The following is a 26,360-nucleotide window of genomic DNA, read 5'->3' as shown; positions in this document are numbered from 1 at the left end:
TCTTTTAAAAAAAAAAAACGTTTTACCTCGTGATTGGGCTTGGCCAGGCCCAATTACACTTTATAGCTTTGATTTCGAAAAACTCTGTAGCTACTCCCAATGACAAAGTGAGGGAGTTTCTACGCCTCTTTAGATACTTCCAATGACAAAGTGAGGGAGTATTCTATACTATCCGTTGACAAATCCCAATGACACGTGAGAGATATGTCGACATTTCAAGTGATGACCCTTAAGTTAAATGTTATCACTCGGGGGCTCGTGAGACCCTCGCAAAATAGGTCACATACACCATGGCTTGTGTGACGCGCTCCGTCTAATACTTTGACCATCGTCTTACTCCAAGACTCAGTCAAAGTGGGGGCTAACTGTAGACACCTACTTTTGTTCCCATTCCCGCAAGGGAAAGGTTCGATGATGAAAGCATAAAAACTCCACTTGACAACGCATCTCCTATAAAATAAACGAATCTCGATTCCCCATTTCATTTCACCCGAAGCCTTCTATTTATGGAAACCTGCTAAAAATAGTAACTGCCGTAAAATGTAGCTTCTAAAAGTGGCAAATCATAAAAGATAGAAACCTGTCAGAATTAGGTGTTGCATTCCAACATAAATCCTAAATGAGATAGAAAACCGCGAGAATCCTATTCCTAATAGGATTCGGAAATAAGAGTTACGTATTAATTAAAATCCTAACGAGCCTAGAGTTCGTAACGGGCCCAGACGCATTCCGTCATAAAATTGATACGCGCTAAAAGACTCGAATTAATCTCAAACTCTACGGATTTCAGGAATCCGAATCTGACTAAAGAAAACAGCCCATACCCTATTTTCAACGCCTGGCTCTGGGCGCCGAAATCTTCGGCGCCCAGGCCTGGGCGCTGAAAGTACCTGGGTACGTATTTTTTTCCTAATTCTTTGTGGATTAGAACTCTGCAATTCTATCTTTCCACGAACTCTTCCCTATAAATAGGCCCCTAAATTCGACGTGAAAAGACACACAACAACACACAATTATATTCTGAGTATTGACTCCAACCCTTAGCCTAAGCCTCTCGCTGCGAAATTGTTCACGCGTTCTGTCGCAATCGATCCATAAATCGAACAGAACGTATCCTGTCCCATAATTGAGATTCGTAAAATAAAAAGGAGAAATAGCAAAGTCAAAGTGGTTAGTTTTCTGAGAACCGTGACGCACCTCTCAAGGGTGCGTCGTAATGTGTCCCTTTTCGATGACTTAACTGCTTTCCTCGCCCTTTTTATGAACTGTTAAACTAACCTAATCTTATTGTTCTATCACGCCTAACAAATATAATATTTTTGGGAAATCGGATTATCATGCTAGGTCCCTTAATGCTATTTAAATCAGATAATCACGATCGAATTAGTATTATGTGTTGCATATTGCTAAAATCAACTTAGATTAGTTTAATAGTTAACGCATGTCCCTTCAATTATTTATGCTGAGCTAGTAAGGATATCCTGCCTCTAGAGTTATCGACGAGCGAAGTACTCCTCTCGGTAGTTACAGTCCCCCGAACCCTCAATCTCTACCTTGCGGGTGTATGTTGAGAGATCCCCACACCAGTGATCACAAGGGAACCTACGGCCGTCGTGGTCAAACATAATCGCACTCCCTTTATGTCACGATAACCGGGTTTTGTCAGTTTTTCTCATTGTCGTTAAAAACTGAATGGCGACTCCTATATTACTAGTCAATTGGGTGTATACTCACAGGAAATCCAATTACACTTAATTGAATAAAAAGAATCGTCACACCCACGAGGGACGAGGTCACGCATTAGCCTCGTGCTTTTTCGACCCCCTCACAGTGGCAGTCATGGAAAATTTCAAATTCGGGTTTTAGCAAGCCATCCTGAACGAAGGGTTCAGGGAAATCACAGCATGGGTGTTCTTCTCCTTCCCGAACGAACATCCCGTTAAGGGTTCTTTGATACGGGGGAAGGAGGGTGGTTTGCTTGGCTTTGTTAAGGCGTAGCCCAGACAGGCGGTCAGCAATATCTTCCTCCGTTGGTTCATAGCCTAAGCCAAAGGGAGTAGATTTGTTGGGTAAAGGATGGAATGTGCATTCCTTCTTCCTTATGCCCAATGGGGTTCCTGGGAAATAACCTTGAGCTAGCAGCATTCTAGGGATGACCCGGGATGCATGCGGGTCTAGGAATGCTGGATCATAGTCTTCAATGAACTGGATTGTTTCTTCTATTTGAAACCCATAAAGGTCGTCTGCAGTTTCGGCCGTTCCAACCATAGTACAACTGATGTCGAGGGGAGGGGCGCGGATTTCTAGTATTACCCCGTTATGGTTAAGTTTAACCATTTGGTGCAGGGTAGAAGCCACACCTCCTAAGTCATGGAGCCAAGGTCGCCCCAATAGGAGGTTGAAAGTGGGCTTGATGTCGATTATTTGAAACTCCGTGGTGCGTGCCACAGGCCCGGTTTGTATGGTAAGGTTGATTTTTCCCAACACAGGCCTTCGAGAGTTATCATAGGCTCGTACTCCTTGTGTGGAGGTTTGGAAGTCATCGCTTCCTAGTCCCAAGCAATGGGCGGTTCGCAATGGGCAGACATTAACCGCCGAACCATTATCTATGAGCGCTAGGGGGATGTTTTGTCCTTTGCATCCAACCACTAGGTAAAGGGCTTTATTGTGAGAACCCTCCTCTTTGGGCAAGTCTTTGTCAGTGAAAACTATGGCCTTTTCTCCGGCATCTCTCGTGACATGGTTAAACAATGAGTCAGGTGTGATATCTGTAGGCACTGAGATGAGGTCGAGTGAGCGAATAAGCTTTTCGCGATGTTCTTTTTGAGGTACACATGAGATCCCAGATGGTAATTTCGGCCTTGGTTCTTTTCAATTGTTTCAAAAGAGGATTTTCAATGACTTCTGCGACGGTGGTGTGCCGTCCATTCTCAGGAGCTTGCCTGACTGGGATATCGTCCATAGGAGGTGGGCGAATGTCAGGCTGGTATATTCTTCCTGATCTGGTGAGGTTGTCGACTTCGGGTTCTTGAGTGGTGGTGTCAATGAGAGCATACCCGGGCCAAGTTTCAGTAAAGAGGTCCTGGCCCGACACTTGAGATAGGTAGATATCTTCAGCATCATCATCCCACACACCGCACACTTCTCTCTCGATTCGATCCATAGGGACCACAACGAGTGGTACACCTTGAGGTGTAATGTACACCGTACGGTCGAAGTTCTCATTTTCTGGTTGGTCGAGAGATATGTGACAAGAGCCGAGTGGGCTCTTGTTGTTGTTGGGTTTGCCAACGTTAGGGAGAGGTATCACTTCATTCTCTATCATGTCCTGGATGGTATTCTTTAGGTTCCAGCAGTTTTCAGTGTCATGCCCATTTCCTTGATGGAATTTGCATTAAGTACCTTCGACCCAATATTTGCTTTTGACAGGAGGGTCACGGGTGGGGCCTATAGGTCTCAACTTTCCTTGATTGGTTAATCTTTCAAAGGCTTGTACCAAAGTCGACCCGAGTGGGGCAAACTTTCGGTCTCGGACCCATCTTCCAGGGCTTCTTCGGGCGGGAGTCTCTTCTACAGCATGGACTTCTTGGGCTTGGGATGTGTTACCCCGATTATAGGTGTTGTTTTTATATGTGGGTTTGCTTTGTATGGTTTTGGCGAGGTTTTCCTCGATCTTTATTCCCACATCATAAACTCTTTTGAAAGTGTCAAGTCCCAGGTACCTAAGGTGTTGTCTGTAAGCCGGGTCCAGGTTGTCAATGAATTTTTGGACCACTTCTGTTTTGGGAGGCCTATTGATTAGCTGGGCCTCCTGGTCCCTCCATCTAGCAAAGTAGGTTGTGAAACCCTCATTTTTCTTTTGGAAGAGAACTTCCAGCTCGCGCATGGTGACTTGGAAATCCATGTTCGACGAGTATTGCTTGATGAAGAAATTGACAAAGTCTTCCCAAGTGGGGAAGAGCTTAGGGTCCTGGTGATAGTACCATTTGAGCGGCACAGGTTCCAAGGACAAAGGAAAGGCAGGTAAATACATGAACTTGTCCACGCCTTTCAAGTTCATGGCATTCACAAAGCTCAGTAGATGATCACGGGGGTTGTCCGTGGCCTTGAACTTTGGTAAGTCAGATGAACTGAACTTTTCTGGTAGTTTGCCAGGAAAAGGTTCATGATCGAGGGAGAAGTATTTGCTCCCCATGACCATTTTTTCAATCCTCTTTTGTTATCGAGGTCATTTTTGGCTTGCGCAGCCGCTAAAGCTTCATTTTCCATTTTCAATTGGCCCATAAGTTGGGTCATTTGGACCATCTGGTCTCGCAAATCTTCGATGGACATGTTTGAAGGTGCGAATCGAGGTTGGGGAAGCGGAGATCCTTGAAATGAGGGACGACGGACGGAGCTTGGAGTCACTAAACCTGATGTTGGCGATGTATCTTCGAGACGCACTAACCGTTGATTCCCTGATCGGCACCAAGTGGCAGGACCAGTCCTAGGCATAAGATAAGCTAAAGTTTAGGTTCCCAAAGTTTCAAGCATTACTTAGTCTAGACTTCGACTCTCTAAATTGGTTTTTCACTTTTTCTTTTGTCGGTACACTTTTTGGTTTTTTTTGATTTTGGTCATTCTTTGGATTTTCGAAACACTTGCCCGTGTGACATTCATAATTTTTAGCATGTTCGGTTTTTTAGTGCCGAGCATTGTCGTCGTAGGAGGCCTAACAACGACGCAAAGAATTATTAATTTTTTACGAGTCGCTTTTGAAATCGAGTGCTTTTCTTACGCCCTCGTAGCAATTCTTTTTACGAACATTTTTTTGTGCTACGTATTTTCCTTTTGCGCGGGCGCACCGAGGCTGCTGCGCCTGACCAGAAGGCCAAGCAGCAACTTCAGCGCCCAGCGTGGGGCGTGAGAAATTCTGGCGCCCAGTCAGGGGCGTTGAAAATGCGTCCCTGGCTGGTTCTCGTTTTCTGTTTGCGTCTACTTCTGTTTATGCGACTTCGATTTGCGTGCTTGCCTAATAACGTCCTTTACGCGTTGCAGCGTTTGTGGGATTCGTTACAGGCCATCCCGAGCGTCGCTTATTTTTGTAGCGATCATTCGGGTTTGCGGAACACGTATTTCGGTATAACTCTTTGGCAAATTAGTCTATGAATGTTTGGGAAATTTTTAAGGTCGTTGGTTTTCTAGGATAGTTTGTCACACACAATCACATATTTCGCTACACATAACTAACATTCATCATGAGGCGATAATAACATGTCATGTAGTTTATGATAGGCTTCTATGGGTAGTTATTTACGCCTGGCTTGGTACCGCTTCTATCGTAGATCCAACACATTCCCCGGTCGAGGTAGTGTCTTCAACAGACGAATTTCGCTCAAGAGGCCAACCCGCAAGTGCAAACCAAGGGGGCATGCAGGCGAGAGGGACCTAATGAGCTAGCGATTGGGTTCGGGATAGGTGTACTTACTGCACAAGTACCGAGTGGGCAACATGCGCGGCGTATGCACCCCCCTATTGGCGAAAAAAGGTATCCTTAGTCCCAACTCCCGGGGGAGCCGGGATTCGTTATGCGGTTCTGCCCGTTCACATTAATATGCTGATTTTCATGTCGTCCCAACTTGATGGGGAAATAAACGCAGGGTAGGATCGTTTCACCCTTCGGCTATTTTGATTACCTACAAGCACGAGTATTTCCTTCACTATCCCCAGTGGAGTCGCCACTGTGAGGGGGTCGAAAAAGCACGAGGCTAATGCGTGACCTCGTCCCTCGTGGGTGTGACGATTCTTTTTATTCAATCAAGTGTAATTGGATTTCCTGTGAGTTTACACCCAATTGACTAGTAATATAGGAGTCGTCATTCAGTTTTTAACGACAATGAGAAAAACTGACAAAACCCGGTTATCGTGACATAAAGGGAGTGCAATTATGTTTGACCACGACGGTCGTAGGTTCCCTTGTGATCCCTGGTGTGGGGATCTGTCAACATACACCCGCAAGGTAGAGATTGAGGGTTCGGGGGACTGTAACTACCGAGAGGAGTACTCGCTCGTCAATAACTCCAGAGGCAGGATATCCTTACTAGCTCAGCATAAATAATTGAAGGGACATGCGTTAACTATTAAACTAATCTGAGTTGATTTTAGCAATATGCAACATATAATACTAGATCGATCGCGATTATCCGATTTAAATAGCATTAAGGGACCTAGCATGATAATCCAATTTTCCAAAGATATTAAATTTTTAGGCGTGGTAGAACAATCAGATTTAGTTAGCTTAACAGTTCATAAAAAGGGCGAGGAAAGCAATTAAATCATCGAAAAGGGACACATTACGACGCACCCTTGAGAGGTGCGTCACGGTTCTCAGAAAACTAACCACTTTGACTTTGCTATTTCTCCTTTTTATTTAACGAATCTCAAATTATGGGACATGATACGTTCTGTTCGATTTATTGATCGATTGCGACAGAACGCGTGAACAATTTCGCAGCGAGAGGCTTAGGCTAAGGGTTGGAGTCAATACTCAGAATATGAATTGTGTGTGTTCTTTATTTGGGGCTGTATTTATAGGGAAGAGTTCGTGGAAAGATAGAATTGCAGAGTTCTAATCCACAAAGAATTAGGAAAAAACACGTACCCAGGTAATTCCAGCACCCAGGCCTGGGCGCCGAAGATTTCGGCGCCCAGAGCCAGGCGTTGAAAATAGGGTCTGGGCTGTTTTCTTAGTCAGATTCGGATTCCTGAAATCCGTAGTGTTTGAGACTTAATCGAGTCTTTTAGTGCGTATCAATTTCATGACGGAATGCGTCTGGGCCCGTTACGAACTCTAGGCTGGTTAGGATTTTAATTAATACGTAACTCTTATTTCCGAATCATATTAGGAATAGGATTCTCGCAGTTTTCTATCTCATTTAGGATTTATGTTGGAGTGCAACACCTAATTCTGACAGGTTTCTATCTTTTATGACTTGCCACTTTTAACAGCTGCCCATTACATCAGTTACTATTTTTAGCAGGTTTCCATAAATAGCAGGTTTCGGGTGAAATGAAAAGGGGAATTGAGATTCGTTATTTTATAGGAGATACGTTGTCAAGTGGAGATTTATGCTTTCATCATCGAACCTTTCCCTTTCGGGAATGGGGACAAAAGTAGGTGTCTACAAGTCCAAATGGAGAGCCTGCTGTGCTTGCAACAGTTCATGGTGAAGTCTAATCTTTTCAGTTTCAAGGTTGTTAAAACCTTGGCCATTAAGAGCTTTCAGTGCTGGCTTCAACCACTTGAGTTTTTGAACAATTCTGAACATATGGCAACCATAGACATATTTGCCCCAAGTTGACTCAACTAACTCCATGAAACTATTAGCATTGATCCACATATTGAAGAACCTGAAAGGTCTTTTCACACAGCCAGCCTTATAACACCTAAGAATCATTGGGCAATGATCAAAAGTGGCTTCATCTAAGTAGGCAGCCTCAGCAGTTTCAAAGAGATCACTCCATTTGGTATTGCTTAGAACTCTATCAATCCTGGAGAAAACTCTATCAGCTCCCTCTTGTTTATTATTCCAAGTAAAATGCCTTCCCACAGTTTTGATTATAGATAAATTACACAGGCTCATGCAGTTACTCATGGGTTGAATTTCATTGAGTCTGACTGTTGATCCAATCCTATCTTCCAGTTCCATGACAGCATTAAAGTCCCCCATCGGAATCCAAGGGTCATTGCACATGCTTGCAATACTCTTAAGGTTGTCCCACAGAGGTTCCCTATCTTTGGGAAAGTTAAAACCATATACAAAAGTGCCATAGAAACCCACACCAGACCCTTTAGTAACTATATGACAATGAATCAACTGGCTGCTCATATGTTTGATATCCACCTCAAAAGAATCAGGATCCCATGCAATCAATATTCTACCATTTTGATGACAACTGATGTTTGTGGTGAAGCACTAGTTGGGGCAAAGATTTAAGTACAGAGCACCCAACTTAGCAGCCTTCACCCTAGTTTCCAAGAGGCTAAACAGTTTCACTTGGTGGGTAGCTATAAGTTTCCTCACCTCATTCTACTTATCTAATCTGTTTAGACCTCTCACATTCCAACAAAGAACACTATCCATTAGGCTGAAGGGAGGTCAGTCCCATGCCTAATTCAACCCCCTCATCATCTGACTCTTCATACTCAGTGTTAGTATCATTCTCAACATCAGTTTCACCCCCACCCTTCTCTGCAGAAAGAAGGTGGAAAGAGTTCCCAGTAACCACAGGTTTGAGCTGTTGCCCCCTGTGCTTGCTGAAACCTACAACTTGAGTGAACTCTTCATTGACATTGGTTTCCACAATCACCACATTTTCTGGTTGATCACTAGCAGGCTTCCTAACAGTGTGAGAAATAGGTGCTGTAGAGACCTACTTTTGTCCCTATTCCCGAAAGGGAAGGTTCGATGATGAGAGCATAAAAACTCCACTTGACAACGCATCTCCTATAAAATAAACGAATCTCGATTCCCCATTTCATCTCACATGAAACCTGCTATTTATGGAAACCTGCTAAAAATAGTAACTGCCGTAAAAGGTAGCTTCTAAAAGTGGCAAATCATAAAAGATAGAAACCTGTCAGAATTAGGTGTTGCATTCCAACATAAATCCTAAATGAGATAGAAAACTGCGAGAATCCTATTCCTAATATGATTCAGAAATAAGAGTTACGTATTAATTAAAATCCTAACGAGCCTAGAGTTCGTAACGGGCCCAGACGCATTCCGTCATAAAATTGATACGCGCTAAAAGACTCGAATTAATCTCAAACTCTACGGATTTCAGGAATCCGAATCTGACCAAAGAATTCTGCCATACCCTATTTTCAACGCCCAGCCCTGGGCGCCGGAAATTCCAGCGCCCAGAGCTGGGCGCCGAAAATACCTGGGACGGATTCTTTTCCTAATCCATTTCGTATTCAAATTCCTGAAAAACTATCTTTCTACGCCACTTTTCCTATAAATAGACCCCTAAGAAACACACAACAACACACAATTATATTCTAAGTATTGACTCCAACCCTTAGCCTAAGCCTCTTGCTGCGAAACTGTTCACGCGTTCTGTCGCAATCGATCCATAAATCGAACAGAACGTATCCTGTCCCATAATTGAGATTCGTTAAATAAAAAGGAGAAATAGCAAAGTCAAAGTGGTTAGTTTTCTGAGAACCGTGACGCACCTCTCAAAGGTGCGTCGTAATGTGTCCCTTTTCGATGATTTAACTGCTTTCCTCGCCCTTTTTATGAACTGTTAAACTAACCTAATCTGATTGTTCTATCACGCCTAACAAATATAATATTTTTGGGAAATCGGATTATCATGCTAGGTCCCTTAATGCTACTTAAATTAGATAATCACGATCGAATTAGTATTATATGTTGCATATTGCTAAAATCAACTCAGATTAGTTCAATAGTTAACGCATGTCCCTTCAATTATTTATGCTGAGCTAGTAAGGATATCCTGCCTCTGGAGTTATCGACGAGCGAAGTACTCCTCTCGGTAATTACAGTCCCCCGAACCCTCAATCTCTACCTTGCGGGTGTATATTGAGAGATCCCCACACCAGGGATCACAAGGGAACCTACGGCCGTCGTGGTCAAACATAATTGCACTCCCTTTATGTCACGATAATCGGGTTTTGTCAGTTTTTCTCATTGTCGTTAAAAACTGAATGGCGACTCCTATATTACTAGTCAATTAGGTGTATACTCACAGGAAATCCAATTACACTTGATTGAATAAAAAGAATCGTCACACCCACGAGGGACAAGGTCACGCATTAGCCTCGCGCTTTTTCGACCCCCTCACAGTGGCGACTCCACTGGGGATAGTGAAGGAAATACTCGTGGTTGTAGGTAATCAAAATAGCCGAAGGGTGAAACGATCCTACCCCGCGTTTATTTCCCCATCAAGTTGGGACGACCTGAAAATCAGCATATTAATGTGAACGGGCAGAACATCATAACGAATCTCGGCTCCCTCGGGAGTTGGGACTAAGGATACCTTTTTTCGCCAATAAGGGGGTGCATACGCCGCGCATGTTTCCCACTCGGTACTTGTGCAGGTAGTACACCTATCCCGAACCCAATCGCTCGCCCATTAGGTCCCTCTCGCCTGCATGCCCCCTTGGCTTGCACTTGCGGGTTGGCCTCTTGGGCGAAATTCGTCTGTTGAAGACACTACCTCGACCGGGGCATGTGTTGGATCTACGATAGAAGCGGTACCAAGCCAGGCGCAAATAAACTACCCATAGAAGCCTATCATAAACTACGTGGCATATTTAATTTTCAAATCCATGTTTGTAATGTAGTTATGTATAGCGAAATATGTGATTGTGTGTGACAAACTATCCTAGAAAACCAACGACCTTAAAAATTACCCAAACATTCATAAACCAATTGGCCAAAGAGTTATACCGAAATACGTGTTCCACAAACCTGAACGATCGCCACAAAAATAAGCGACGCTCGGGATGGCCTGTAACGAATCCCACAAACGCTGCACAACGCGTAAGGACGTTATTAGGCAAGCACGCAAAATCGAAATCGCATAAACAAAAGTAGACGCAAACAGAAAACGAGAACCAGCCAGGGACGCATTTTCAACGCCCCTGGCTGGGCGCCGAAATTTCTCACGCCCACTGCTGGGCGCTGAAGTTGCCGCCTGGCCCTTTGGTCAGGCACAGCAGCCTCGGTGCCCGCGCATAAAAAAAATATACGTAGCAAAAAAAAAACTTTTTGAAAAAAATTGCTGCGAGGGCGTATGAAAGGCACTCGATTCTAAAAAGCGACTTGTAAAAAATAAAATAACTCTTTGTGTCGTTGTTAGGCCTCCTACGACGACAATGCTCGGCACCAAAACCGAACATGCTAATTGAAATAACCTTGAATGTCACATGGGCAAAGTATTCAAAAAATAATGTTCAAATGAAGTTTTCAGGAAAAATAATGTTCGAATAAAAAAAATCCGAGTCTAGACTAGGCCATGCCAAAGTACAATCTAAATCCTAAGTCTTAGTTGTCTTATCCATAGAATCGGTCCTAATGCTTGGTGTCGTTCTGCAAGTCAAAAGGTTAAACCATATTGAGTCTCCCTTCCTAACATTTAAATCAATGAGCACCCATATGTAATTGTCATCCCTTGCTAGGAATCAACGGCCTTAATGCTCTCTCTCACCAATAAAAAGAATATATTATAGTATTTGCAAAATGGAAACGGTCACGTTCTGGAAATCATTCCCCCATAGTCGCACAACCCCCAAAGTGAACCTAAGGTGTCAATACCGTTAGCAAAATTTAATGGCCTCAAGGCTTATGATCACATTGGGTCACGACTATCATAGTCCTCTCGAGCCACTCGCTCCTTTAAATACTCCTAAGTACGGACTAAAAGATTTTCCATGAATGCAACATGACAAACCATGAAAATACCCAAATCGGCATGCCATAAGGCTACCATTGGGGCAAAGCAATACACACTAAGAGAGAAGCCGCATTAATGATTCTAGCCTCACAAAAATAAAAATTCGATCTCCCCAATTAACTACCTTGCCAACATTAAGCAAAATGGCGCATGACAAATGAACACCCAAGGGTTAAAATCTAAAGTGTCAACCAACGAAAGTTATGGTCCAATTAGCCTAAGTCTGAGAGTCGCTTGGTCAAGTGTTATAGGCTTACGCCACGTCATTATTTTGAGTCTAGGTCACCTCCTTATATTCATACCCGGGTTATAATCAGAAAGATTAATGAAAGTTTGAGTCTAAATCACAACTTCCAATTAAATCCCAGAAACTGGAATCTGAAAAGAAACAAAAAATTATTATTTTCGATGTAATTCTTTCGTTAAATTTCAATAAGGTAAAAACAACATTTTGAATCTACGCTATTTGCACATTTTAAGAAACGACTAAATACGCTTGCAAAGTAAGACAATTTAAAGGTCCACCCTAGGCCTACTAAAATTAAAGGTCCACCCTAGGCCCACTAAAATTAAAGGTCCACTATAGGCCTACCAAACGAGGCTCACTCACTCTCGCCTCGTGACTCAAAGACCACAACCATCTACCTTTTAGCCCAAATAAAATTTTTGAAGGATTTATGTTGGAGAGAAATCCCATGCAAAAAGGAAAAAATAGAAAGAGAAAAGGGAGAGCGGAAAGAGCGAGCCATGAAATACTTAGCCCGTACCTCCCAAAGTGCGAAATTTACCCAAGTAAACGAAGGAAAAGAATTGAGTCAACCAATCCAAATCATAAAATTCTACGATATCTACCCTTTCCAATCCTTATGCTCTTAGACACCTTCGCTCTGGGGTCCCTGTGCAGCTCATTTAACCCATCCATGTTCTCATTGCCATAACCCAAGAAACCATTACCTCAACTCTTGTTTTTGAACTTGTTATCAACCGCAAACCACGCACGGCCATTGACACGTGCGTCATGCCCATTATTTCCAAAGCCCAAGCCTGTTCTTGCGCCACCATTAGCATATTGACCATATAACTTGTGTGGATACATCCTATACCCTTGAGCTGTCCCCATGCTATTCATTGGCCTTAGTTGATGTAATCCTCATGCTTGACCGATACCTATACAACTTATCCCAACTCATTCAACCCGTCTTTGAAGCTGTCTTGAGTCACGAATAAAAAAGGAAGACAAATGAAAAGTACAAAAAATAATAAATAATAAAAAAACAAACTTTGCAAAGCGCCTTTAAAAATTCGTTTAAAAAGAAAAAGAACATTTAGCGCACTAAAAAAAAAAAGAGAATCCGCCCAGAAATTATTTTCAGCGCCCAAAGCTGGGCGCCGAAATCTTTAGCGCCCCAGCCTTGGCGCTGATTCTCTCTGCTTGCTAAAATTTGTCCAGAAGTGCTCGTCATTTTATCCGCACGTACACGGAACAATAACGAACACTTGGGGGGGTACAACACGTATTCAGATATACGTACCACCAAAAAATACATGTACTCAAAAAAATATATATAAAACAAATTTTTGGCTTACGGCAAAGCAACAGATTAAAATAATAAAAAAATTCACTTATTCTACCGTTTCAAATAATATGTTTCCATCTCAGAACATACTTATCGAATTCGGCATTCTAAGAAACCATTTTCTAGGCTAAGAACTACGCAAGACCTGATTCCAAATTAAATCTATTTAAGGCGGATACGTAGGCAATCCATGATTCGGTCCAACCAATTTGCAAAAATATTAAAAGCCTATAGAATAACAAGAATAAGAAATAGAGTCCCTTATTGAAATTTAATTACTTGCAATCCAAGTCGAAAGAAAAATTTAAATCAAAGGAAGAATCCAAGTCACCAAGATGCCAAATTAATGAGCACACCTCGAAAAATAAAAAGGGCACGTACCCTTGCCAGAAGGAGCACTCATACTCCTAGGCACTTAGCCAAGACTCAAAAGATCACTCTGCCTCAATTGAATGGGGGCTAGCGCAAGCGTCCATGACCTCTAAAGTACTCGACTTGACCCTCCCTAAAGCAAACTAACTCACTTAAAGACTTTCTTTCACCACTAGACATGGTCGTTCGCTTAAAGACCCTCTTTCACCACTAGACACAGTCATGATCGCCAACAAGTAGTAAAGGCAATAAGCTTGCAATAAAGAGAACTGTTCTACGGCATCGCCCCATCGTTCCTTCGAACTCAGGGCACCCGTTCATGGTAATTCGAATGCTTGCTAATCTCCTTTGAAAAAAATCAGACATTGTCAATAGGACTTGGCACTAAACCAAGGCTCACCCTACTCAGACATATGACACGGGCATCTAAAATCGAAATCTAAAAGTATCATTAAAGGGAAGACATAATAGCAACTGGGGGCTAAAAAAATTGAAATGAAAGAGCTAGGGAAAGAACTAAGTATACCTTGACCTTTTGTGCAGACATACACCAAGTAAATCTAAGTCAATTTGAAAACGGTTTATATTCCCGCAATTCTGGAAAAGATGGCCTTAAAAGCCTAAAGCATATGCCAAACGGGCACAAGTATATCTTGACGCCTGCACCCTGGCTTCCAGCAAATCCTTAGACAGCATTCCAAAAATCGTAACAATATTCTGATTCACTCGTGTAATCCTGTACGAACCCTTCTATAAGTCAACCTACTTAGGACACCTCGGATTGTACACAGTAGGACTCAGATTTTAAATAAATTTCAAATGATTTTTTTTTTTTTAAAAAGACTTTTTCGAACATAATAAAGTGTCGTTGGTTTAAGCTTAGTATGCGTCTATCTCAAAGTTGCAAGTGAGTCAAAAAGATTTTTAAATATGATTATGGGTAAAGAAAAGCACCTAACTTTTGGTCAAGGCACACTTCCACATGTTACTACCTTGACCATGGTGATGTCGCATAATACGACATTTACAAGAGAAGTAGCAAATCACTACTCGAACGTACCTCGCACATAACGAGTCTGGTTCAAACTATTCATGATCCGTGTCACCATGAATGCATAAAGACGTATGCAAAGCATTATAGCACCAAGCCAATCCCGTAGCTACAATTGGGGGCTTGAGAAAAACACTCTAAAATGCTCGAAATGACGATTTTATCGCAAATTCTCGACGCTAATGCTATACATACATCATAGGGGCACAATCCTAAGATTTGATCGTGTAAAACGAACCTTAGAATGGCTACAACCCCTCCCAAATTCTAAACGCTACTTAGAATATATAAAGTCACCCCACTAACAAGGGTAACTAAAAATCGCGAGTCACCAAAACTCCGATCAAACTACTGCAGATAACGCTCGCCCTACAAGCGCCCGTTACACAGTCTACCTCGTTCCAAAGCAAAAGCGAAAGAAAAAAAATCAAGAATAAGAACTGTCAAAATATACCCATAAATCAATTTCAACGCCCAGAGCTGGGCGCCGATATCTTTGACGCCCCAGCCTGGGCGTTGAGTCTTTCTGCTAGCCAAGTTTCGCCCAGATATAAAAACAAGAAAGAAACACCTATGAATCCTCGCATCGAACGAAGTAATAAGCCGTGCAAACCCACGCAGAAGGTGCTACACTTATTCGAGCACCTGAACAAGGCATGATGAAATACTCCAATGCAAAAAATAATAATGATATCCCAACACCTGGAGGAATGTTCTCATACATGCGGTTAGGCCACAGAAGCCTACGTCGCACCATAAGTTCAACCGTCCCACGGTACAAGTCTAAAAAAAAAGAGAGTAAGGCATATCGCACTAATGCGGGCACGACCAAGAGCATGTGTAAAAGAGGCAAAGACTAATTATCGCCCAAATTCAAAATACAAGCCACACGATTTCTACATTAAGGATTAAAGGTAGCAAAACATTACCTACCATGGAATGGATAGCTCGCACCTACACGAGCGGAACCCCAAGGCATCTTTCTCAAAAGAACCTACAAAAAACGTATGCCAAAAGGAAGCGTCCCAACATGCATACTTGGGGGCTCCAAGCTACGAAACAACCATAGCAAAATAAAAAATCTCGAAGCAAATGTTTGAACAATCGAAAGGGTACGATGTTTGAGCCCACTTCATGAATGGTCCTGACCCCTATCAAGCTTTTAAGCAAACTATTCAAAATCAGTCATTGCTCAAAAAAAAATATGATTCAAGCAAACTGATTAATGGACCGCACACAACGGCCATTCTATGAACGCTCGTTCGCACATACATATCATCATTCACGAACACGTTCAAAAAATATAAGAGCGATCAAAGTCTTACACCTCAAGGTATATTCCTCGGGCCATATAGACTCGCCCGACTATTCCAATAACTGTACACCTTAAGAGCAACAGTTCCTTAAAATAATCGCCCCAAAGCGACAAGCACCGTAGTCCACCAATCGGCTACAGCTTCTTAAGAAAATCATCGCGTTCTAAAAATAAAGAAAAAAACAAAAGAGAAGAGAATACATAGAACTTCCAAGTGAAATAAACGAATGAACAAGAGGCCAACTGTGTCATCAAGAAAGCTCGCCAGGAATTATTTTCAGCGCCCAGCGCTGGGCGCAGAAATCTTTAACGCCCAGGCTTTGGCGCCGAAAATGATCACAGACCCAAAAAAAAAAACAGCTCTGACTTCTATAGGGCCCTGCCATATTCATTCGACTTTAAAATTGCCGAAAGTCGCACCTCACGGCTTTGTTAAAAGTAGCACGCCACTACAAAGATCGCTCGCACTTACGAGCGCAATCCCAAACACGATCAAGGACATTACGAAATGCGTATCCCCAAGGAACCTCTTCAACAAGAAATGACCGTCAAGCACGAATTCTTGGGGGCTCGAAAGAAAATATAGAGTATACAAAGTTAAAAACAATATTCCCAGACTACGCTATACGAAGTCCCGTGTTTGGATGTCTCAAAAAATAAAAAATAAACCGGTTTACGACCTCAAGACAAAGGTCGCCGTTGATACCTATACATAGTCCCCTAATCAAGGACCCAGGTAGTGGCAAAATTGAGTCGTAAGGACTAACTCAAAACCATAAAGGATGATGACCACAGGACAATGGTCCGTCTAAGCATGTTGTCAACCCACATTCAGGTTGCAACTAAATCCGAGCATCCCTCGAAAGAATTCGCTCCTGCAAGAATAAATGAAAAGAAATTCTCAAAAGAAATCACAAGAAAAGAAATGAAATAGGGACTTGCCCACCTCAATCGGGCAAGATCGCGGCACACGAATCCCAAATCGAAAAGACGAATTCAGGTTCGCTCACCTCCAGCGAGCGGGGCGTCCACCCTTAGCGGACAGGCTCGCCCACCTTCAGCGGGCGGGGTCTGCGTCACTAACCGCGCAGGTCCTCTGTTTTCAAAAAATGAGATCTTCAAAACACAAACAGGCTCGCCATCTTCAGCCGGCGGGGTCTACGTCACAAACCACGTAGGTCCTTATTTTCAAAAAAGCAAAACAAATTTCAAAATAGATTCGTCCACTTCTATCGGACGGGGTGTCCACCCTCAGCGGACAAGGTTTGCCATCTTCAGCCGGCGGGGTCTACTTCACAAACCGCGTAGGTCCTTATTTTCAAAACATCAAAACAGATTCGTCCACTTCTATCGGACGGGGCGTCCACCCTCAACGGACAGGCTCGCCCACCTTCAGCGGGCGGGGTCTGCGTCACTAACCGCGCAGGTCCTTAGTCGCTGCAGCGATAACTTTTTCTGGTTTTCCCTTTTTCCAAAAATTAAAGGATTGGTTTTCCGTTTTTCCAAAAAAGAGCGATGTGCTGGATTTTCCTTCGTTTTACGTCCCATAAAAACAAGGGGGTTTTCTCGTTTAGCTAGCCCTGAAAATGAGAATTTTTAAAAAAAAAACCTTTTTTACCTTGTGATTGGGCTTGGCCAGGCCCAATTACACTTTATAGCTTTGATTTCGAAAACATCTGTAGCTACTCCCAATGACAAAGTGAGAGAGTTTCTACGCCTCTTTAGATACTTCCAATGACAAAGTGAGGGAGTATTCTATACTATCCGTTGACAAATCCCAATGACACGTGAGGGATATGTCTACATTTCAAGTGATGACCCTTAAGTCAAATGTTATCACTCGGGGGCTCGTGAGACCCTCGCAAAACATGTCACATACACCATGGCTTGTGTGACGCACTCCGTCTAATACTTTGACCATCGTCTTACTCCAAGACTCAGTCAAAGTGGGGGCTAACTGTAGACACCTACTTTTGTCCCCATTCCCGAAAGGGAAGGTTCGATGATGAGAGCATAAAAACTCCACTTGAAAACGCATCTCCTATAAAATAAACGAATCTCGATTCCCCATTTCATCTCACCCGAAACCTGCTATTTATGGAAACCTGCTAAAAATAGTAACTGCCGTAAAAGGTAGCTTCTAAAAGTGGCAAATCATAAAAGATAGAAACCTGTCAGAATTAGGTGCTGCATTCCAACATAAATCCTAAATGAGATAGAAAACTGCGAGAATCCTATTCCTAATATGATTCGGAAATAAGAGTTACGTATTAATTAAAATCCTAACGAGCCTAGAGTTCGTAACGGGCCCAGACGCATTCCGTCATAAAATTGATACGCGCTAAAAGACTCGAATTAATCTCAAACTCTACGGATTTCAGGAATCCGAATCTGACCAAAGAATTCTGCCATACCCTATTTTCAACGCCCAGCCCTGGGCGCCGGAAATTCCAGCGCCCAGAGCTGGGCGCCGAAAATACCTGGGACGGATTCTTTTCCTAATCCATTTCGTATTCAAATTCCTGAAAAACTATCTTTCTACGCCACTTTTTCCTATAAATAGACCCCTAAGAAACACACAACAACACACAATTATATTCTGAGTATTGACTCCAACCCTTAGCCTAAGCCTCTCGCTGCGAAACTGTTCACGCGTTCTGTCGCAATCGATCCATAAATCGAACAGAACGTATCCTATCCCATAATTGAGATTCGTTAAATAAAAAGGAGAAATAGCAAAGTCAAAGTGGTTAGTTTTCTGAGAACCGTGACGCACCTCTCAAGGGTGCGTCGTAATGTGTCCCTTTTCGATGATTTAACTGCTTTCCTCGCCCTTTTTATGAACTGTTAAACTAACCTAATCTGATTGTTCTATCACGCCTAACAAATATAATATTTTTGGGAAATCGGATTATCATGCTAGGTCCCTTAATGCTACTTAAATCAGATAATCACGATCGAATTAGTATTATATGTTGCATATTGCTAAAATCAACTCAGATTAGTTCAATAGTTAACGCATGTCCCTTCAATTATTTATGCTGAGCTAGTAAGGATATCCTGCCTCTGGAGTTATCGACGAGCGAAGTACTCCTCTCGGTAGTTACAGTCCCCCGAACCCTCAATCTCTACCTTGCGGGTGTATATTGAGAGATCCCCACACCAGGGATCACAAGGGAACCTACGGCCGTCGTGGTCAAACATAATTGCACTCCCTTTATGTCACGATAACCGGGTTTTGTCAGTTTTTCTCATTGTCGTTAAAAACTGAATGGCGACTCCTATATTACTAGTCAATTGGGTGTATACTCACAGGAAATCCAATTACACTTGATTGAATAAAAAGAATCGTCACACCCACGAGGGACAAGGTCATGCATTAGCCTCGCGCTTTTTCGACCCCCTCACAGGTGCTACCTGCTTAGGAACCCACATTTTCTTGGTTTTCTTGGTTCCTTTGTGCTTGCATTGCATATGATTGTGGCCAATACCCTTGCAGACAGAACAGCTAACAGGCAACCAATCATACTCCACAGTTTGAGCAACTGTGGACCCTTCTTCATTCACAAAATAAATTGTGTTAGGGTAGGTTTGGTCCAAAGTAACTTCCACCAACACCTTAGCAAACATCAGTTTATCACGATTCTTTGTGGCTTGATCCACCTTAATTGCATTACCCACCTGACCAGCAAATTTGAACAAGCTTTTCTCCCCCCAGTATTTCACATTCAAACCAGGAAATTTGATCCATAGGGGTAACTTCTTTACAGGTTCTTTAGCATAATTGATTTCTGGTGTCCAAGCTTTGATAACCAAGGGCTTGGAATCAAAGAATTGAGGGCATTCATTCAATACCTTGCGACAATTCTCCATTGTAAGAAAACGTACCAAGAAGATCCCCTTTCCCACCAATGAGACCTTGTCCACCCCTAGTTTCCCCCATACTCGATGCACATACCCTTCCATAACATTTTGTGGTGGATTAGCCCCCAAAATGTAACAAACCAGGGCTGAATTCCAGTATTGCACCTCTTCTTCAATGTCCTCCAAATCAATTTGAACAGGGGTTACCACATCATTATGATTAATCAAAGGAGCAGGCATACTATTGTTCTCATTATCATTCAAACCAATCACAATGTTCATAGTAGAAGTCATATTCAATACAGGAACAGGGTGTGATCGAAAGTGGGTTCGCACATCTTTACCTTGACTAAGACCATTAATCCAAGCATTAAAATCTGAACGAACCTGTGATCGTTGCTGTAGAGCAGCCAATCCAGAACGTGGAGTGTAAATTGTTGGTTCAATCGCAATCTCATCATCTGGGTATTCCGCAGAAATTTCATAAATGTTGTCATCACCCTCCATTGTTGTATTCATGGAGTTCTTCGAGCTTGCACGTGTTAATGGCTTGTTAGTGTTGGTTCCAGGTTGCGCATTCGTAACCTTTGGAGGTCTGCCTCGAGGTCTAGCCATGGCGGTCGAGGAGAGAGAATCTCCCGAAAACCTCTCGAGCAAGCAACACTTCTTAACTTTCTATTATTATTATTATTATGGGAGAGAATTTTACAAGGGAAAAAACGTCTTTTCATAATGCGGGCGTTTCTAGCGTACACGGACGTCGGATAGCGATACTCTATTTCTAGCTAGGCCTAAACCGGTTTTATAGCTTAAACTAGAAACTTTCATCTACTAGAATAATACATGCATCCCAAGACTAAATAATTCTAGAGATTATCAGGCCCGGTTCTGGGGCAGCGCGGGGTGAGCGACGGAACAGGGCCCCTAAATTTTAATTTGGTATATAAAAAAAATAGTCTCCCTAATGTACACAAAAACTAAGTTGGAGTATTGGTTAAGGTAATGGGTTACAAACCAAAGTTACTGGGTTTGAATCTCCTTACAATGAAATTTATTTTGCTTACTTCTAGAGCTGTACTTTCTTTTTTTCTTTTTTTGGAAATTTCATTCAGTTATGGGTTTTAGCATTTTCGGAGATTACAATGCTCCAATTTCCTTCAATTTCTTTCCTTCGGTTGTCGTTCAATGTTCCCCAAACCAAATCCTTCAATTAAATTTGATTCATTCCTCCCCTAATCTTTTTAAGTGATTTCATTAATGTTTTTTTTTGTTATGTTTATTATTTCGATAAATTTATGTAAGAGATGGTTTTTCATTTGATAAAAGTTGATTTTTTTTATATTATTAAATTAATGAATTGAGGGCCCCATTTTAAAAAATTACATAGGGTCCTATTATTATGACGTAATTATAACCCCGGCAATGAAAATTATTACATAGTAACAAAATATACCTGGTTTCCTAATTACAACATAGATTCAACTAGGAAACTAAGCATAATAAACAAGAAACCAATTGGCAAATGAACTTATGGAGTACGTCTATTTCCCACTCGAAGATTCCAATTGCAACACTAACTCCCTCAGGATACTTAGTTGACCCTTGTTTCTTATTTACTTTAGCATGTAACCAACCGTCCAACATCAAGGTTGCGACTCGTGATCCCGCCGGTTGACATAAGTTGTGTTTATTTCTTAACAACAATACGTACATACATTATAATTCGTATATAGCAATTTGGATTATACATTCGGGTATACAGTATTTATTGTTCACCCTGTTGAACATTTACTGGAAATCTAATGAACATTGAGAATGATTTCAATGTACATGTACTAGTGAAATATTTAAACTATATGTTCTATGGATTTGAACTATATATGTCCATTGACTATATGTTCTTTGGGTATGAACAATATGTTCTTTGTATTTGAACTATATGTTCATTTAAAAACATGATGCACAGTAAGCATTGTACACTCGGGTACATAAACCATATTTTACTTCGTATATAGGTACATTCATTTCATTTGTCATGTTAGAAAAAACAGAATATACGGAGCATATTACAAATACACCTCAAAATGAAAGCACTAACATGCATATGCACGTACAATATCTGTACGGTGTACAAATTTTGAAAAACAATTTGAAACTTTTAACTGTAATTGATCGAGCATGTCCAATAAATAGATCTTAACATGACAAAACAAGAACTAGGGGCGAAATCTTATTCTATTTGGGGAAACGTTTCAGACAAAGCGAACAATCAAAAGTATTGTGGTTTATGACGGAAAGGGAAGGTTCATATTTTAATGCTGTGTAAATTGACACGAATTAACAAGATTAACAAAACTATGGTTATGTTTTTTTACTTTATTTCTATTACTTATTAAATCAGACCACTAAATTTAGACTAAAAATAACAAAAACCACTTAAAAACTAGAAAAATCATAGTCGGCTATGTAAAGAGAACAAAGGCTATGTTTTTATCTATGCATAAAAAGTAACATAGGTTAAGAAACATATTTTCTCCATTTTTTATTGCACCATTTACCTTGTTTGAAAGTTCTATATTACTTACTCATTTCCTCTTATGGTATCTTTTCACATATATTTTAGTGTGTCCACAATTAAATAAATACTCATTTACCCTTATACACATTTTATATTCACTTCCAGCTTGTTGTTTGGAGGGATTACAGGTAGGGATAAAGATTTATCATCTCAATTCCCTCTTATCACTAGCTTGATTGTTTGCAAGGATAAACCCATATGAGGGGGAAAGTAATGGGGTGGCATAAGGGGAGGGATAAGAAAATAAGATGGAAAGACAAATACTCCCTTAATGAAGGAATAAAGTAGGAGATAATAGGAAAGTTATTAAGGGGGTATATCCACAACTTTGCTAGATATCTCAATCTTATTCCAAATTCATAGGCAAACAATGGACATGGACAAAATTGTTGAAATCCCTATGATGAATTTTCTTTCCTTAATATCACTTTTATCCTTATTTTTATCTCCATCTTGTAGACGCCTACATTTGGTCACCGGCTAGAAGCGATAAATTCGATGATGAAACAAAACGATCACTTGGCAAACACATTCCTAAACAACGAGTGTTCTAAGACTGACTGACTGATTTACCAAAACCCTAAGTTTCTATTTATAGTAACTGCTATTTATAGTAGTTGCCTTCTAAGTGTCTGCTTAAAATAGTAAGCCATTCGAGATAGATTTGCATCAATGGATTTTTAATTGCATTCTAATTAAATTCTAGGACTTATAGGAATTTTAGTTGCATTCCAATTAAAATCCTAAGAAATGATTGAAAAGCATTAAGGAATTCTAATCGCATTCCGATTAAATTCCTACAATCCTAAAAAAATAGAAAAGGGATTAAACAAAGTTTTAATTGAATAAATTTAGAAAACAAGGAATATAAGAATTTAATACGGCATAAAAATCGAATTTAAATCAGAAAGCTGAGAAAACGCATGAAAGTTGATTTTGTGCGCAAGAAATGTCTTGCGCCCAGGGCCCAACACAGCTAATTAATCACTCGCGCCAAAGCTCATGCGCAACAATATTCTCACGCGACGATCCTAATTTGATTCAAACTCAAATGCTGAACGAATCTGGCACTAGCACCTGAGTGTGAGACATTTCTCACGCCTAGGTGTGAAGGAAATAATGCCCTTGGTCCAAGTATGCATTCAATGTTAAGTCTAATAAATGCGGTTCAGTATTAATTAACAAGTTAATAATTCAGTGAGATCAAGTGAGCTGAATGCCTAGCTAGAGGCCGCTTCAGTTCAAGTGGAATTAATGATATTAATCCACAGCTTACTCTTGACTGAACCCGTAGGGTCACACAAATAGTACGTAAACGGATCAAGTATTTAATGGCATTAAATACTCCATCTATGGATATTCGGAATCGACGGATCTTGGTTTCAGTGGGAGCTGAGATCGTCACAGGCAAGAAAAGAATACTCCGGAAACGATGATATTGCCGGAAACGGAAATATGGATCGTATCGGAAATATAAATATTATCCAAGTCGTAGATGTTGCCGGAAACGGAAACATGGTACGTATCGGAAAATATTATCGGAAATAGAAATATTGCCGGAATCGGAAACATTGCCGGAAACGGAAATATTGTCTGAATCGGAAATATTATCGGAATCGGAAATGAATTCCGGAAACGGAAATATTAAATATTTGTTCGAAACGGAAATTAATTCCGGAATCGGAAATGTTAAATATTGTTCGTATCGGAAATGAATTCCGGAATCGGAAAATTAATCGGAAGCGCGTCGTACGAATTAGCATCGGACGAGCTTGCTAGACGAAGGCCCAGCACGAAGCCAGGCCCAGGTCCAGCAAGGGAAACGCACGCCACAACACGCCAGCCCAAGGCTGCGCCAGGCCCACCGCAAGGCAGGCCCAGCGCGCGCCCAAGGCTGCGGCAGTCGTGGGCTGCGTTGCTCGGGCAGTGCGCGCGCGCGCATGGGGCCCCTCGTGGGCTGCTGTGCGTGCGTGTGTGTTTGTGTTCACATACGAAACCTAAAACGTACAGGATTCGTTTAATGATTAAATTCCTAATCCTATTTGATAAATTAATTAAATAAGAGTTTCATTAGGATTCTAATTTAATTAATTCGTATCCTAATAGGATTCCAATTCTCTTTCCATACCCCTATAAATATGTGGCATGGGTTCACAATTTATAATAAGTTTTCAAGTATTCAAAAGTGAGTTTTTGAGAGAAAAATTCAGACACATTCCTTGCCTAAAAGTGCCGAAATTATTAGTACCTTAAGGGCGATTCTAGTTGGTCAATCTTAAGGCGGATCCGGACGTGCTGTGGACTATCTACGGAGGGACGACACTTGGAGTCCTAAAGACTTGTTCTTGTTCGGTTCGGGCGCAGCTAGGGAAGGCACGCAACAAAAAGTATGCATCTAAACTATGCTATGTGATTATGTGTAAATAATATGTATTCCTGGCTAAATGGTTTTTCCGCATGATTTATGAATTGTCATATGAATCATAACCTAACAGTGGTATCACGAGCCTCTTATTATTTTCATAATCTAAATTGCATGAACATGGTTAAATATTACAAATTTGCAAGAATTAAAAGGGGTGATTAATTTTCGTAATTGTTAATTAATTGCAAATTGCGTTTATTTAATTATACGTACGCAGTTTTTCGGCAGTTTCTTCGTTACTCATCCAAATCGAGTGATTTTTGTGTCAATTCCGCATGTAAAAGGCATTCTAAAATTTTGACAAAAATACTAATTTTCTGCCGAACCCAGAATTCTCAAATTCGAAGCCTAACTATGACTTTTCGAAGGTTTTAGTTTTTCGAATGCAAAATTTCGTAAATTTAAGATGTTAAATTAAATATTTGCGATTCTTGTTGATAAATCTTGATTTTTTGATTGACCTACTGTATATGTTTAACAAGTTTGAATGCCTAGCCTTGTTAATTATGCAATCTAATTTGTAATTATGATTAATTTGTTGAAAATTAGAATAATTTAGAATTAATTTGATTTTCATAATTAATTATAATTTAATTAGATACCTATGATTAAGAACCACCATAAAAATTGTAAATTTATGATAAATTTTAAATTTTTATGACCTAGGCTTGAATCCATGTTAATCGGAAATCAATTGAATAATAAATTTTCGATTTTTCGCCCTAAAATTATGAAATTAATATTATTTATTAATTTGTCATTAATTTTAAGTATAAATTTTTAAATTTTATGCGATTCGTTCATATAACTTGCACGCACAAAGCAATGGACGCTACGTGTTACCCTTAAGGAGTGTTGTATAGTGCGGGCATGCGACGACGAGCAAGGGAGCCCATCGCCCATGCGGCACGAATGCAATGAGCAAGGCCATGGTGCACGAGCACAAGGCAGCAGCCCTGCCTTGTGTCGTGGGCTATGAGCAAGGGACGAATGGGCATGGGCGAAGGCAAGGCACGTCAGTCGCGTGTGGGCAGCAAGTGAGCTGCGCCACAACGCGCACTGCCTCGCGCAAGCGCGCGCAGCCTCGCGCGCAGCGAGCGCAAGCTCGCGTGCCACGAGTGCTGCGCCCAGCGTCGATGCCGCGCGCAGCGAGCGCAAGCTCGCGTGCCACGAGTGCTGCGCCCAGCGTCGATGCCGCGCGCAGCGAGCGCTGGCTCGCACCAAGCGAGCGCTAGCGAGCGCGCACAGCATGCGCTGCGAGTGCACGAAGCGAGCGCTGGCTCGCTTGCATCGAGCGCTGGCGCGCGCGCAGCGAGCGATGGCTCGCGTGCATCGAGCGCTGGCGCGCGCGCAGCGAGCACCAGCTCGCGCGATGGCTTGCGAAGGGTAGAAGCAGCAGCTATGCGACGCAGCGCATGGGCTGCGCGCACATGGCCAGCGATGGCTGTGTGCGTGTGGCCCATGGGCGTGTGATGCGTGAGGTGTTTGCGTTGCGATTAGATCGTTTTGAATGTTTAATTTGAAATTTTCAGTTTACGTAATTTTAAATTTTAAAATTAATAATTTAAATTATTTTCTTGGATTTTAATTTTGAATATTGTAATTATAATAAATTTTATTTATTCTAATTATTTTACTAAAATTAAAATCATGAATTAATTTAAATACGACTGAAATTAAATTAAACTTTTGGATTCAATTATAAATTTATA

Source organism: Spinacia oleracea, chromosome 5 (assembly GCF_020520425.1).
Source record: "Spinacia oleracea cultivar Varoflay chromosome 5, BTI_SOV_V1, whole genome shotgun sequence".
In the NCBI taxonomy this organism is placed as follows: Eukaryota; Viridiplantae; Streptophyta; class Magnoliopsida; order Caryophyllales; family Amaranthaceae; genus Spinacia; species Spinacia oleracea.
The sequence above is the reverse complement of the archived record's forward strand: the minus strand, read 5'-3'. Positions refer to the sequence as shown.